The following is a 14,866-nucleotide window of genomic DNA, read 5'->3' as shown; positions in this document are numbered from 1 at the left end:
TAATTTTAAGTCCTATAACTACCCTTGTACCTATAAATTTTCCCCAACTCTCTCATTCACTCAAATCCCCAATTCCCATCCACATTCATCCTCTCCTAATTCTCTTAAGATCAAGGAAGAACACCAAGGGTTTCAAGCTTCAAGTCTCCAATTTCTCCATTGCTTTTGGGCTTCTATCCCCAAGGTATGTAGGCCTTCATCAATGGATTTAATTCACCCATTGACACCCAATTTCTCAATTCTCCAAGTTTAATTTCACCAAAATTGATTGGGTTTTCATTCAATTCTTCATCGGTTCTAATTATGTTGACACAATTACTTGATTTTGATCTTATTATGATTTTTTGACTCAATTACATGCTTACCAATTAATTTCATATTAACTCACGCATTATTAATAATTTTTATCATAAACACTTTAAAGACATGAATTTATAAAGAAAGCTATGGATTTTATGAATCACGATTTATGAAAGGATGTTTTATCATCTAAAGGTTTCTTTTGAGATAAGCATCAATGAATTGTGAAAGGTTTCTGACATATAAGGAATCATGATTTGGTGAAACGTTTTCTCACACATGCATGGTTCATGATTTAATGATCTACTATATGATGAATTAAGCTTGGGTTGGTAATTAAATTGAACTTGTCCATGTATAATGTTATATTTATGAAAATGACTATTCTGTTGGGATATAACTTAGCACTAAGAGAACTTTGATGTTGAGTGTCAAATAGGGTAGTCTCTACAAGCAACCTCTAGTTCCAAACTATGTGCCCCCGTAGGATTGTCTTATATGACATAGCTAGTGGATCCACATATAACATATGATATTATATAGAGTTCTACCATGGCAAGTAGACTATCCCTTCTCGATGTGGGAGTTACATCGAATTCCATATTATGGCTCGCATGGTATATTTTTGGCTAAACCTAATATCCCACAAAATACACTACGTTACTTTCAAAGGTTTTTTGAAGCTTTCATTATGTTTTAAGATTAATTAACCATGTTCATGATTTATGATTCTTCTTTAAATTTTTTTACTATGGTTAACTTGGTCATGCATATCATGTTTTTAATTATGTTCCCTTGTAATCATGTTTCATATTTTTATTCATATCCCTATAACTTAGTACATGGAATGTACTAATGCATACTTGTGCCTACATTTTATAATAATATAGGTTTTGATGCTTCTTCTCCTCCTTCTCATGGCTAGTTTCTTGACCATTAAAAGTTTGAAGAGTTGGTGAGTCCTCATGTTTTGAGGACCATGTCGCCTTTAATTTTCTTCCTTATATCTTTACTTTTCAAATATTGTAAATGGTTTATGGATTATGTTCCGACCACTTTTTTGAAGCATTAAAATGGCTTGTCGAGACTATGATTAGAATTCCACTTTTTTGTCGAACTCTTTTACTAATATGATACTTCTTACCTTTACTTCTCTTATTTTCTACTATATTGTGTTTGACATATGTCAAGTGGGTTATGTAGATCTTATACGCCATATCACATCTAGCGTGTGCTTCGTGTTGTGACAATTTGTTCAAAGCATAAGGATTTATAAAATGATCCTAGGATGTCTGACAAACCCCATTAAGTAGAGTCTTGTTCATGAGTGTGAAGCACATCATATTTATGAATCGGAGGCTACAAAGAATTTCGGAAGCTTCACTTCTTTCTTTACTCTAAAGTTGTGCCATAGAGTTTCTCTATAAAGATCTTTCTCCTAAATCATGTTTGATGCTTTTAAGGATACGATCCCTAGAAGAGCTTATGTAGAAGGAATGCGGGCAATGAAAATATGGAGGCCGAGGTTCCTCAAGTTCTAGTTGACCCTTTGGCCGAGCAAGTGACTTATATTGAATTCTAAGCTGCTTACCAAGTGTTGGCTCAAGCTATGACGGCCCATGCTAATAGAGAAGTTATTTCCCTCATGAACCCAAATGTGGACAAGCTAAGCCTACCATTCAGACTTTGGAAGACATGGTAAGAGCTTGTGTGATTGATTTCAAGGGTAAATGGAATGATTACTTGCCTTTGATTGAGTGTTGTTATAATAATAGTTATCATTCTAGCATTAGGATGGTACCGTTTGAGACTCTTTAAGTTAGGATGTATAGGTGTACTATTGGTTGGTTTGAAGTGGGTGAGGTTGCTTTGATAGGACCTGAGTTGGTGCAGGAGGCTATAAAAAAGGGGCGACTTATTCGTGGAAGGTTGAAAATGGCTTAAAGCCAGCATAGGTCTTATGTCGATGTTAGAAGAAGAGAACTTGAATTTAGAGTTGATGATTGGGTCTACTTGAAGATATGACCCATGAAGGGTGTAATGAGGTTTGGAAAGAAAAGGAATCTTAGGCCTCGCTATATGGACCCATATTATTTTTTGAGGTGTATAAGCAAGGTAGCTTATAAACTTTGTTCTCCTAATCATTTTGTATTGGTACGTTTTGTATTCCATGTCTTCTTATTGAAGAAGTGTGTTGGATTTCCTACGTCCATTGTTCCCTTGGAAGGTTTGGGAGTTACAGAAAAATTTTCCTATGAAGAGGTTCTTATAGAGATTTTAGATCGGCAAGTCCCGAAGTTGATAAAAAAAGAAGTCACTTTCGTGAAGGTTCTTTGTAGGAAGCAATTAGTTGATGGTGCAACTTGGGAAACCAAAGCCAATATGATGCCCTGGTATCCTCATCTCTTTCCCTCCCTCCTATTCAAGCTTGAGGTATTAGTTCCTCATAGTTGATTCTTTCAGATTCAAGCATTTTACTCATTCTCATGTATCCATATGCATGTATGTTCATAAAAAACTTTATGATTTAGCTTGGAGTGATTCTCATTGTTTATGTGCATTTTGATGAGATTTTCTTTGATGATAGGTTGTTAGTTTCTCTCCTACTATATTTATGTTATCTTGAGTCCATTCGAGGAAGACTGTTCCGGAGAGGAAGATATTGTAACAGCTCGGAAATTGGAAAGTCAAAAGGAAAGGGAAAATTCCAATTTTTGGCATTGAGGAAAATTCTACAAGTCTTTTCTATCGACCTAAAATTTCCTACGGGCCATAAAAAAGGAGTCATAGACTTGGGGATGAAATTTTGGAATTTCAAGTTACTCAAGTTTGACCTACGAGTAGCCAGGACGAGTTGTAGAAGGTTTTATAGGTTGTAAGATTGTTCCATAGAAGTAATCCAAACTTGAATTTGGGTACTACGGAAGGGGTCTATGAATCGTTGATTGGACGACAACTCATAGATTGGATTGGTGGGAAGGAAGGTGAATTTTGGTTTCTGATGTTGGTTCTACGGTTAACAAGTATGGGCCGTAAAAACTTCTCCGGACCGTAGGTCCCTATTGTAGGGTTGTTGAACAGTTATTTCTTAGGGGTATTTAGGTCTTTTCTTATGTATTAGATACATATACTATGTTGTTTTGACCCTTATTTTAATTCCTATCAGTACTCTTCTACCCATAAACTTTCCCCAACTCTCTCATTAACTCAAATCCCCAATTTCCATCCGCATTCATCATCTCCAAATTTTGTCAAGGTCAAGGAAGAACACCTAGGGTTTCAAACTTCAAGTCTCAAATTCCTCCATTGCTTTTGGGATTTGATCGTCAAGGTATGTAGGGCTTCATCACTGGGCTCCATTCAACCATTGAGCCCCAAGATTTCTCAATTCTCCGAGTTTAATTTCACCCAAAATTGATTAAGTTTTAATTCAATTCTTCATGGGTTCTAATTGTGTTGATTCAGTTACTGGATTTTAATATTATTATGATTTTTTTGACTCAATTACATGCTTTCCAATGGATTTCATATGAACCCCAGTATTATTCATGACTTTTAATATGAACTCTTAAAGACATGACTTTATGAAGAAAGTTATGGATTTTATGAATGATGATTTATGAAAGTTTATGCATGACTTATGAAAGGATATTTTATGATCTAAAAGTCGCTTTTGAGATACACAACAATGAAATTATGAAAGGTTTTCTAACATATAAGGAATCATAATTTTGTGAAAGGTTTTCTCGGACATGCATGATTCATGATTTAATGAGCTACTCTATGATGTTTTAAGCTTGGATTGGTCACTCAATTGTACTTGTCCATGTATGATGTTATGTTTATGAAAAAGACCATTCCATTGGGATTTAACTTAAGCATCAAGGGAACTTTTGGGTGGAGGCTCAATAGGGTAGTCTCTAGTAGCAACCTCTAGTTCCAAACTACGTGTCTCATAGAATTTTATTAAATGACCTAGCTAGTAGATCCACATATAGCATATGATATGATACAGAGTTTTACATTGGCAAATAGACGCTCCCTTCTCGAAGTGGGAGTTACATCGGATTTCATTTTATAGCTGGCGGCCTATTATTTGTTAAAGTCTATATCCCACAAATGAACTAAGTTTCTTTCAAAGGTTTTGTGAATTTTTCATTATATTTTAAGAAGCATTGAACATGTTAATGATTTATGATTCGTCATTAAAAAGTTTTACTATGCTTAGCTTGGTCATGCATATCATGTTTTCGATTGTGTTCCCTTATCATAATGTTTCATGTTTTTATGAATATACCTCATACTTAGTACATTTAATGTACTAATGCATATTTGTGTCTATATTGTCTAATAATATAGGGTTTGACACTTCCTCTCCTCCCACTTGTGGCTAATTTCTTGACCATTTGAAGTTCAAAGAGTTGGGGAGTCCTTACGTTTCGAGGATCATGTCACATTTACTGTACTTTCTTACGTCTTTAATTTTCAGATATGGTACATGGTGTATGGGTTACGTCCCAACCACTTCTTTGATGTATTAAAATGGCTTGTCGAGACTATGATTAGACTTCAACTTTTACGTCAAACTATTTTATTGATATGAGACTTCCTACCTTTACTTCTCGTATTTTCTATTATTTTTTGTTGTATGTATGTCAAGTGGCTTATGTAGGAACTCTCAGGGTCTTATATGCCATGTCACTTCTAAGGTGTACTTTAAGTCGTGACATCTTTATGGGTTGCTTGAGAAAGAATTTATGAAGCGGGCAATTGAATTGATAATTTCATATTGGCTTTGATTCCTAAATATTCTTGAGAAAGAGATTTGGGATTTCATTGTTAGAATGCTAGATTTTCTTGGTAAAGAAATCCATATTAAGGTATTGGGTTGCTTTTTATGATGCATTAGAGTGCTCGAGAGAAATCCCTATGATAAGAAAATGTGTGATTGACAAATGTATGTTTGTGTTTTAGAGAAATCTAGCCTACACATTGATAAATCAATGCACATGATATTAAGTTCCAATGGATCATTTGAATGTCAATTGATTTCCCATTCCTTGATCTCCTTTAATCCCTTGTTTGAAAAGATCTTTGTCCCCACCTTTAGTTATTACCACAATCACATTTTTATTATAATTTTGTATTTTTTGTTTGGATTCAAACTAGTAGCCTGTAATCCTTTAGCTTTTCAATTGTTGATATATTGTTCCTGGTGGGATTCAATCCTGACCTCATAAGGTGGGTTATTAGATTGCTAACGACCGCTTACTTGTTTAATCATTTTGCAAGTAATTTGAGTGTTATCATTGTGCTTTGTGAATTACCTTGTTGCAGACCCTATTTTGTTGATTGATAAAATGCTATGGTGGCATTATTATATACTTGAATTCTTTGAGTTATGGTCTCTTTATTATGGTGTGGAATTTTCTATGAACCGTGATGAGACATGTGATGATTATGCCAAAGGGGAAATGGTTATGGCAAGCGATATGATATGAAGTCGAATGGAAATGGTTCCGGCTAGTGATATGTTGAAGGCAAATGGTTTTAGCAAGTGATATGATATAAATCCGTAGGGAAATGATTCCCCCTTGTGATACTGTGCTGATGAGAAATGGTTCTGGCAAGTGTTTGATTATTGTGATTTGTGAACTTGATACCTATGATTGACCTATTTGATACTTGTGATTGATCTACTTGATACTTGTGATTAACATACTTCATGCTTGTTGGTTGTTGAATTATGACTCTTGGACTGTGATTGTTAAGCCATGTGAATTGTGTGTTGTAAAACAATTAGGTTAGGTTGATTGATATGCAGGTTGTAGTTGAGGCGGTTTAGTTGGGATGAAAGGAGTACTGGTATTCTATCATAGTTTTACTTTGTTTAGGAAATTACTTGTTAAGTACCGTGTTGTTTGGTACTCACTCCTTGCTTCTACACCTGTGTAGGTTTCGATCCCAGATCCTTGTGACCTTTCTCCCTCATCTATTTCTGAGGTTTTCTGAGGATACATTGAGAGGTAGCTGCTTGTCATCCCGACGGGCACTCTTGTTCCTTATTTTATGTTTTTTTCTATTGAAAAAACAAAGACATTGAGATTTATACTTATCTTTCAATTATCTATTAATACATAAGTGACTTGTCCACGCGACAACCAGATTTTGGTGGTGATTTATGAAAATGGCTAAGATTTCCGCACTTATGATATTGTTGCCTTACTTTCCGCATGTCTTTCGTATTGTTGTGTTTGGGGCTGACTTGTCTTAGTGGGATTGGACTAGTGTCTTCACGTCCATTTTTGGGTGGTAACATTATAAACATTGAGAAAATAATTATGTCAATGAAAAATCCGATAACGTTAATTTCGTAGAGCATAAAGAAAACATTAATTGGTGCTTATTACCTATATTTTTTTCTCAAGATTAATAAGCATGCATTTTCTTTTGTTCACGTGAATTTTTTTTCCGTTTTTAATCCCCGTAACAATAAGCCAGGGTCTGATCCAACCATAGACATAACTCAAATAAATAAAAAAATTGCAATATTTTATAAGAATAGTATTTATTTTTATGAATAAAATATAACTAAAAAAGTTATATTAAAAAAGAGAAAATGTAGATTCATATAAATGCATCAGTAGAATAGAATATATTGTATTCTATGAAATGGACATTCTACGTTGAAACAAAGAATCAATTAAAAAGCGATACATGTGATAAAAGTATCAACTGATTTTTACATCAAACATGTATACATATGCAATAAGTTTTAGTGAGAACAAAAATTAAAGTTTCCCTCGTGATATTTTTTGAGCGAATAAGGTTAATTTAAGTTAGAAGTATACCATAGATGTGTTGAATAATTCATAGTAGATGTTTGCCATGCCATTTTTTTTTGTTTAATAATTAAATTTTTATTTCGTGTACTATTATTTTTTAATTGTTGACCCTTTTGAGTTATAGACAATTATATAAATAATTTTTCTTTCCATAAGTATAATATTCTTTTGATGTATCATACATATTTCTCATGTCACAGACAAAACTTGATCTACACACAATAAAATCAAGTAATTTTTTTTTTTTGTTAATTAGTATGCTTTTATGAGAGTTTTTTTTTATGTTACTTGCTCCTCTTCTATATAGTTTCGAAGTCATATTCTTGAAATTGTATATTTTATCTATGCAAATAATTTGCTAGGAATAATTCTTATTGTTTTGTCATATCATATACTAAAATAAGAACATATATGTCATTTGTTATTTTTTATTTTTATAAGAAAAGAGAGGAGGTAAAATAATTTTTCTTACCAATTTTTTTATTTTTATTGTTTTATAAGGGGAATTGGAGAATATCACGACAAAAAAATGGATGTTATGACACTCGTCTCATCCCACCAAGACAAGTCAGTCTAAATCTCAACCATTATGATAAAGTGCGGAAGTTAACTATAACTAAAAATTGAATAACAATTTATAATGCTAATAAGAAGTCAACTTAATTAAATCTCAAAAATCTGGTTGTCACATGCACAAGCCTCTAATGTATAACAATAGATTTGAAAGGTAAACACAAGTCTATAATGATATTGTCTCGAAAACAGAACAAAATCATCCATAGGAGTAAGAAGGACCATTGAGATGATAAACAACTACCTCACAAATCTCCAGATGAAACCTCAGACAAGCTGAAGAGGGGAGAGAGTATCACAAAGATCCGGGCTCGTAACCTACACAAATGTAGAAGCAAGGGGTGAGTGCCAAACTACACGGTACGCAGCAAACAAACTCCTAAACACCAAGCTAAGAGTATATAATATGGATACTCCCTACATTTCAACCGAACCTCCACAAGCACAACCTGCATAAAATCCGTCCAACCTTACAGTGCACAATTTAAATATCTCATAGCTCAATAACAACTCTCCAACAATTCTAGATCAATAGTACATCAGATCAAGTCATCAATCACATGTTCCACAAAAAGGCATTCACAAATAATATAGAAATACGATACAGTGAAATGTAATGCAACGTGTAATGATTCATGTCCAACCTAATGATACACACATGCTGCCTCTCATTCTAGGACCCATGGGGGACATATCTGTCTATGCATCCGTCACGGCGTGTGACACGATTTTCGATAATGAAATCTCTCATGGCATACAACACATACCTCTAATCATAATATTTAACGCATGTGACACGTCCCTCAAAATGGTACATCCTATTTAATTTATTATCCTTCCTCAATTCATATAACACTTGTTATAACCATGTCTCAGAACCAATGCAAATGACATGTTCACAAATAATAAGGAGATGACAATTTTCATACGAATGAACAACTCACAATAACACAATGGTGATATAATATCAATCATGAATCAATAAACCTTTCTTAACATTATCAACACATCACACATGAATAGCCAATCAAGTTTCCTTTTATTATCCCTTTTTCCTCATTGGGATCATTCAATATGAACAATTCAACCCATCAACTAGTCGCATTGATCCCAACACATACCACAAGGAAGTACACAATTTTATACATTTAACAATGATTGAGAAATCTACTTGCCTCAAACACTCGAACAATTACTTCGGGACTTGAGTCTTCCCCTTTCGTTGGACTTCCAAATCAATACAATCTATTCAAATAAATAATCACACTAATATTTTGAAACTAACAACACCTATATTACTATATGTCTAGCCTAGACGTAAAAACTCACCCAAATCTATAATCAAACTCCTTAGTTTCAAGCCTAGGGTTAAGTCTCATTTTATCGGATATCATAACTCTAATAATTTTCATATAATACAATACACCTATTATTCAATTACATATACTAATATTATCAAAACTTGACTTATAATTTGATAATTATAGGAAAATCTGGAAAAGTTCAATATGGTCCGCTAACTCACAAAATCATACTACTTTTCCGCGAAACTGAAGTCACAATCATTCTTCCTAGGCAATTACTATCTACCATTTGCCTAATATATATCAAATCATAGTTTTGCCTCCACTATCCCCCCAAAAGGTGGCAACACCAGTGCTGAATATTGAAAAAAATTAAACCTTAATCCTTAGCAAACCAAATTCATCCAATCAGAAAGATTCCATCTATTCAATATATATATGTTAGCTATAAACATTTACGACTAGTTGCAATATTTGCGTGTTACTTGAAACCTGAAGTTTGATTTTTTTTCCTCTTCCGTTCGTCTACCTAGGTAAGTTTATGCCTCCCTTTCTTTTCTAAATTATTGTTTATTAAAAGTGACAAATCCACTAACTTATTTTAATACATGAGTTAAGTAAAATGGGGTATTAAATAAATTAAGAATTTGGCCCATTAACTATCAACTAAATAAAATATTTATTTAATAAATACCCATCAATTAAGTAATTGTAGTTATCAAATAGTTCTAAATTACCAACGCAACATCACCGACTGATCATAAATAACTTGGGGCAACTATCGGGTGGGCTAAAATGATAATTTTACAAAAAATTTCAAAAGTGACATTCATTTCCATTACATTATCAACTACTAAAAACCATGTTTGTCTTGGAACATAAAGAAGGAGAAAGAAGAATAACTAACGTCACTAAAAGCTTGAGTTATGATCTTCTAGAGTCGGTGTTCATCTCTCGGCACAACCTAACGATACATCCAATACCAATGATATGTGCCTAGAATGTGTTGCTAGATCTCCAAGTGAGCTCCTCCTTAAGACCATTTCATCCAGATAAACTACAAAGAACTGAAATTTCGAATCTAACTTTGACAAATCTACCAATTAGGAGCCAAGTCACAAACTAACCCATGAACCCAATCTGAACGGAAACCCTTTGGACCTAGTATACAAAATCCCAAACAACACTATCAGAACGCTAGAGTAGTAGATCTATACACTACAATAAATTTGATTTTCAGGGACAAATAACTTCATCATTAATAATGCATATTTTGTCATTAAAAATTTTGTGTGACGAAAAAGATTTCGTCAATCAATCATCACTAAATGTGTGTCGCTAAAAGTATACAAAGACGATTTAGTGCTTCGTCGCTAAAAGCATTATATTAACTACAAAAAGAAAAATCGTCCCTAAATGTATTAACAATTATGACGAATTTATTTGTCATANAGTAGATCTATACACTACAACAAATTTGATTTTCAGGGACAAATAACTTTGTCATTAATAATTCATATTTTGTCATTAAAAATTTTGTGTGACGAAAAAAATTTCGTCAATCAATCATCACTAAATGTGTGTCGCTAAAAGTATACAAAGACAGTTTAGTGCTTCGTCGCTAAAAGCATTATATTAACTACAAAAAGAAAAATGGTCCCTAAATGTATTAACAATTATGACGAATTTATTTGTCATAAAAAGTGTAACTCTTTTGTAGTTAATAGTATGTTTTCTCACTAAAAAGGTTATTAACACCGACAAAATTATATCATCGCTAATTATTTTACTTGAATTAGTGACGACATCAATTGTCTCTAATGTTATATGTATTTCGTAGTTCAACAAATGTAATTTCGTCACTAATACTTTTTATATACAAAAAAAATTATTATGTCCTTAAATGTATAAATTAGTGACAAATTTATTATTATAAAAAAGGTTAATAATTTCGTTGTTAAATTTTTCATTTTGTCACTAAAAGTGTTGCTTTTACCAACAACATATATTGTCACTTTAATTTATCATGATTAGTGACAATTATAGTTGTCACAAAATAAAAAATTAATTCGTATTGAATAAAAAGGGTTACAGGGACAATGCATTTTTTGTCACTGAATGTAGTTAACTTCTGATGAACTAATTTATTTTGTGACGAAAACATTTGTCTCAAAAAGTTTAATTTGGTTGTTGCTAAAACTTACTTTTGATGATAAAATATTTTGTCACTAATCACTATCAATTGATGACATTTAATTATTTTATATTGATATTATTTATTAAATTAGAGTTGCATAAATTAAAAATTAAATAATAAAACATGCTAGATATTAATAGAATTCACCCATGATCATGTAATTAAAAACAATTAAAATTATACTAACATAATATCTCGTTACAAACTCCTTAAATAAAAGTAAAATTGTCCAATAACAAAAGAAATCTAACTGAAATATGCTAGATATTACTCCTAAACTAAAAAATATAAGTAAAAGTTCCTTCCAAAGTCCAATAATATGATGACACATAGCTTGCAATCAATCTTGATTCAATTCTCACCTTTTATACGTGTGAAAAAAGAGAAAAAAAGAAGTGTTCATACTAGGATAAAAAATAAAATTTGTTACACAATTTGTCTTTCATATGTTGTAATGACCAGTTTCATAAGGCTATAAGGATAGATTGTTTATGGAGTATATCATCACAAACTACTCTACATAGAAACATAAACTCCATCAATATATTCATTAAAACTACTAACTATTGAAATATAATGTACCTTATGCAAAAATTCTCACATTAGAATCAAACATGATGTGAAATAAAGGAGAAACTACATATAACTATAATATTATTGTATTGGTATTGTAATTTATTTTTGTGTTGGCGTGTGTTGCCCGTAGTGGGTGTAGGGTGTGTGGGATGTGTTTTCTGATTGTGTATTGTTGTTGGTATGAGGGAGTATTGTTAATTGTGAGTATTAGTTGCGGGAATGGGCAGTATACATATGTTGTTATTTTTTCGTACTTCTACGTGTGTGTGTTTTTCTTTTCCATTTTTTTTTAGTTTTGCAGTGGTGTGGGTAGATATAGGATGTAAGATGAGGTGAGTAGTGGTGCGAGAGAAAGTGGGGTAGTGTAGGCGTAGTGGGGAGGATAATGGGTAGTTTAAGATTTTTTTATTTTTATTATTATTTTTGACATAATAAATATATATAATAAAAATATTAGCTAACTATTTTGGACTAATAAAACATATAAGAAATATTAAATAGTTAATCGAAAATATAATGAAGAAACATTAACTTATTTATTTAAAAGAAAACATATATTTTTGTAATTTTTTTCTTTTGATTAAAAATAAAACTTAACCAAAAACATGATTTTATTTTTATAGTTTTCAAATATATTAAAATGAACTTACTAAAATAAGATAAAATCAAAAAATTTAATTTATACTTATAATAAATATTTAAGGAATAAAAAATGGTGTAAAACCTTATGTTCGGTAAAAATTATATTTTTAAAAAGATTATAGTAAATGGTGTGCAAAGGGTTTCATATCTTTTTTTTGGGGCTAAATCAAAAGGCAGCCTTATTTTTGAAAAACAAAAAATTAATAGTATTGTTTTTAGAAAATAAAAATTGGTGTTATTTTTGTCAAATTAAACACGGTCATAAAGTCCCAAACTAAAAAAATAAAAATAAAAAATTACTGCCTTATAATGTTATCCTAGCTTTTTTGGTTATAATTATCGTTACTTTTGGGCAAAACAAAACTTCAACTCCATAAGACTTTTATTTTGGCTATAGAGTCCAACACAAATCTTACTTTGAATTCAAATAAATATTTATTAAAATTGATATAATATTAACATAATAATTTTAAGGATAAACTACTTTATTAGACATACATCACTAGCATACATACTAATTTTACATCTACTTTCAAACAATTACATATTTTATTACTTTTAATATTTTATACCATATATTATTGAAGATACAATGAATATTCATATCCCTAAAAACTAGGATTGATATTATCGTTACATTTATCAAACTCTAACTCTTCCTCTTCCTCTTCCTCTTCCTCTTCCCTTGATCACTCGAAATTTACTGAGAAGAAATACCCCATTAAAATAGATGTTCTACGGCTTGGCACACATATCAAATTCTTAGCTTTTGATTTTCTCACTCTCAAACAAATCTCACATGAATCCACCATTTTTTCTCGCAAGAGGAGACACCTTTCACACGCAGAGACAATCGGAATCGTTGTAACAGAGATTTCAAGCCCAATTGATTTATTAAATTCGACATTGATGATGGTACTGGTTTCATACCTTGTATACTATGGATCAACCAATAAAGTTCATGTCACTTCTCCCGTCGGATCTAGGCGCAGTGAGCAACACCGATGAATCAAAAGGTGAAGCAAACACAACCGTGGTTAGATGCTCTGACCTGCCACAAACGTAATTGAAAAGTTTCAATAAGTGGAGATTTACGCATTTATTTGATACATTATTGATATATCTGATACATTATTGAGATACGGTTATATGTATCTAATTTTAATCAGTGTATCTTATTACGTGTGTATGTATCTAATGATTGTATTGGATATTTATGTATTATTGGAAATTTACGCATGTATTTGGCACAATTTATTCCATCATGTATCCTAGTCTTGTCATATGTATATGATCTTCTATTATGTATCTTAATATTATCATATATATTTTTTATGCTATTACAATGTATCTAACTATTTTCATATTTATCTGAGATACATGTTTTTGAATATAACATATGAAATTGATACTTGAAACGTCAAATTATACATATAAAAGATACATGACATAATATTAGATCATATAAATATATACATGAAATTAATATTATATCATATAAGTAGATATGAAGGTATTTGTATAACACTCATGTATCTAAGTGTTTGACATAGATACACTCCTTGATTTCCGCCTTATATTAAGGGATTTAATGAATTTAAATTTTCAGAATTAATTGTCCATGTATTTTTAAAATCCTCAATTACTACACTAATTAAGAAAATTCGTTACAACCAATTAGTTTAAATAAATAAAATATGTATTTCGATTTTATAATTTGGCAGATACATGCATCTCGCAGATTCAGACTCATGTATCCTAAGCACGAAATATGATGGAAAAATTACTTGAATGAGTATCTTTTAATAAATAATTATTGATTTTAGTGATACTTTTTATTTATTACCATTTATAGCAATACATATCAATATTAGATAAATCTGCAATATGTATTAAAAGTGAATTAAGTATACAATATATGTTTATTATAGCTATGTTAAAATATATTATGCTAGTTTGGTAAGAGATTGACACATTGTATTACAAGTGTAATAAAATATGTGATAAATCTGTTATCCATCAATAAAACTTATATTATATGTGTTTTGTAAATTGTTATTTGTAATATGTATTAAAACTGTATTACAAATGTATTCAAAGTGATCAAGTGAAAAAAATGTTATTGCTATAAATGGTAAATATTTTATTAATATAGCATATTTATGTAAGTTTCCCTAATATGGTAGATGAAGTAATATTTGAAACTATCGAAAATCGTAGTAATTAGGACATAAACTAGTGGGATTATGTAGTTTACCCTTATTTTAATCTATGATTCCACTTTTTGCTCTTCATTAAAAGACTCTTTAATAGAAAAAATTGTCATTTACTATTTTTCTAATATTTAAAATCAACAAAATAACATAAAAACTCCTAAATCTAAAAGGAATCCAAAGTGACAAGTTTTAAACGTGACTACATAAAATGAA

Source organism: Solanum stenotomum, chromosome 11, assembly GCF_019186545.1.
Source record: "Solanum stenotomum isolate F172 chromosome 11, ASM1918654v1, whole genome shotgun sequence".
NCBI lineage: Eukaryota > Viridiplantae > Streptophyta > Magnoliopsida > Solanales > Solanaceae > Solanum > Solanum stenotomum.
The sequence above is the reverse complement of the archived record's forward strand: the minus strand, read 5'-3'. Positions refer to the sequence as shown.